The sequence below is a fragment of the Ixodes scapularis genome, unplaced genomic scaffold, assembly GCF_016920785.2.
Source record: "Ixodes scapularis isolate PalLabHiFi unplaced genomic scaffold, ASM1692078v2 PGA_scaffold4__175_contigs__length_147842914, whole genome shotgun sequence".
Lineage (NCBI taxonomy): Eukaryota > Metazoa > Arthropoda > Arachnida > Ixodida > Ixodidae > Ixodes > Ixodes scapularis.
The window spans coordinates 8,264,866-8,267,718 of record NW_024609879.1 but is presented as its reverse complement, the minus strand read 5'-3'; the positions used below and the strand labels follow the sequence as shown (position 1 = coordinate 8,267,718).

Sequence of the window (2,853 nt, the reverse complement as noted above, 5' to 3'; positions counted from 1 at the left end):
CAGGAATTCGTTTTCTTTTGTTTCGCCTTCAGCGGGTGAGGTGCGAAAAGGGGGGCACCCCTGCATTTGGTCTTATGTCACCAGTTATTTCTGCCCTTTCCAGTTAATTTTTCGCATTCTATCATAAAGGAAGGAAGGTCCAGGAGAGGACATAACGCCGCAGATGTGAAGCGGAGGGAGGGGGGAGAACTTCCGGTTTTAGAGGACACGCCCCTATTGGTGACTCACTTGTGTGTCGCCTCGTCGTATGCCAACCAGTGTTGGTGCAAACTAACTCGTCACTTCCCTGAAATGGCTGTGTACTTGCGAAGTAACCGCGGTGGGCTGAAACTTCTGCACGAAGGCTTCGAGTATGACAAGGAACGTTGCTTCAAAGAAAAGGTGAGCCTTTCACTGAGTTTGCGATTCAAATGCGATCTTTTTTTAATAGTACGAAGATTGTTACGCCGACTCTTCCTGTCTTTAGCTAAGTTATAATTTATAAAAACGCCTATTCCTCGCAGACATAATGGCAATGTAGCCGGAAACTGGAGTGTAAAGCAAGGGCTCACACTATTGACGAAGAAGTTGTCAAGCTGATCAACGAACACAGCCATGCTCCCAGCCGACTGGACCAAGAGGCCAAGTTGGCGTACTCATCAATGAAGGAAAGAGCACGGACGACTGAGGAACCCAATCAAGCCATCGTCGGACGCCTGGTGGCCGAGATGACACCGGAAGCTTGCAGTTACTTACCGCCTCAGGACACTGTTAAGAGAACATTAAGGTAAGTGTTATACACGAATGTTACGAATTAACATCTTTGCTACCTTAGCAAAATATATGCCACCTCATATGCTATGGAGATGTCCAGTTTATCATCAGGCTAGCCTAAACATTTTTAAAATTGAAAATATAGTAAAATAATAATGAGTAACCGCCCTATAGTTGAAACGTGACAGCAATAATATTTCCAACTTTTTTGCATGCAGGAGGGCGCGGGCGATGGAGCAACGGCCGATGGCTCTCCCTTCACGCTTAGAAGACGTCGTCATCCCTGCGCAGTACGCGTCGAAGATTGACGGGTCCAGATTCCTGTTGCATGACTCCGGTGTGCAAGACCAGGACCGTTTCCTTATCTTCTGCAGCCCGCAGATGGTGGATGTTCTCCGAACATCTAAGAAGTGGTTCGCCGACGGGACGTTCAAGGTTGCGCCTGAGTTGTTTTACCAGGTTTACAGTCTACACTGCGAAGTGGGCGGCTCCATCCTGCCTGCGGCATACATTTTGCTAACGCGGAAAGACTGTGGGACGTACACGCGAGCCCTGAACACCCTTAACGCCGAGTGTGGGGGAGATTGCGAGCCAAGGACAGTCACAGTGGATTACGAACTGGCGACTATCAACGCTTTCAGGGCGGTCTTCCCAAGCGCCGACGTGCGCGGGTGTTTTTTTCACCTGTCGCAATGTGTCTACCGCAGACTTCAGTCGGAAGGACTACAGGAGCTGTATGCTTTTGACCCCGACATAAACCTGGAAGCTCGCATGATCCCAGCTCTTGCAATTGTGCCCCAGGACGACGTGGGGGGGCATTCACCGAGCTTGCGTCCAGCATCCGCGCAGAACTTCTCCCGGTGGTCGACTACTTCGAGGATGTGTTTATTGGGCGGCTAACGGCACGGGGCAGAAGAGATGTGCAGTTTCCAATTAAGCTATGGAACCACCACGACACCGTTCTCCGGGGCGGCTCCAAGACCACGAACTCAGTGGAAGCCTGGCACCGGAGCTTCCAAGCTCATGTTCAGTGCTCGCACCCAACTCTCTGGAGATTCTTGGAGGTGCTACAACGAGAAGACGCCCTGCAACTTCACCGGCTTGGAAGACTCGAGATGGGCCAGCGCTTCAAGCAGGCCTCGAAATACGCGAAGGCTGCAGAACGGTTAAAGACACTTGCTAGAGAATACGACGCTAGTGATGTGCGACGCTTCCTTAGGGGAGTTGCCCGCAACGTGTCGTTCTAGGTCCCGGGCCATGTGCCTTTTGTAAATAAAAGTGGTCCACATTACATTTTGTGTACTATTTTGCTTCTGAATGCATTTGGCTTCGAACTTTTGCTTGATAATGAAACCCACGACTAACCTATGATGTGTATCTTTACCTGTTTCTATAGTATTCAGAAGGCCTATTATCTCGAGCTACTTTCCAGAAAGAGCATTCCATCAGGAATAAAGTCAGACAAGCGAATAAGTTTGTGTTTAGCTATACACCTGCTAGCTAGGAAAATATCCTCGTAGTGTGAAAGAGGAAAGTAATTTAACTTGTTTAAGGTATGTATGTCTTAATAACGAGCAGAATCAACCGTGTTTGAATTGGGACAAGCTTTATGTCTTAATGAATACAACTGTTATATTTTATGCGTGAACATAAAATGTCCGAATAACTGCAAGTAAGTTCAACTTCCCGAACTTCAAATTTACACCGAAATTTCCATGCACCGAAGCGACCGTACACCGAAAAGTCCGTACACCGAAATATCCGTGCACCGAAATTTCCATGCACCGAAATGCCCGCACCGAAACGTCCTACACCGAAACGTCCTACACCGAAATGTCCTACACCGAAATGTCCGGATCCCGGACGCGAGAGCGGCGACTGAAAAGCATGACTGCAGCTATCTGCTGGTTGGTTGCCTGGTTTAGACCACAGAAGAGCACTTGGGCGCTTTTCTGACGCGGTGTTTACTTCAGGATGTAGCACGAGGTGCTGAGACTGTAGATCTGATTTTACTACTCACTCAAATTGCCACGTCTTGTTGCTACGTCAGAAAGTGTGCCTTAATAACTATGATATGAAGAAAAACATTGAATCACTGCA

General features: G+C 48.4%; 1 pseudogene; it reads left to right on the top strand.

The window, feature by feature from the left end:
- Positions 1-274: 274 nt before the first annotated feature.
- On the top strand, positions 275-2,117 carry LOC120839738 (annotated as a pseudogene).
- The last annotated feature ends 736 nt before the right edge of the window (positions 2,118-2,853 follow it).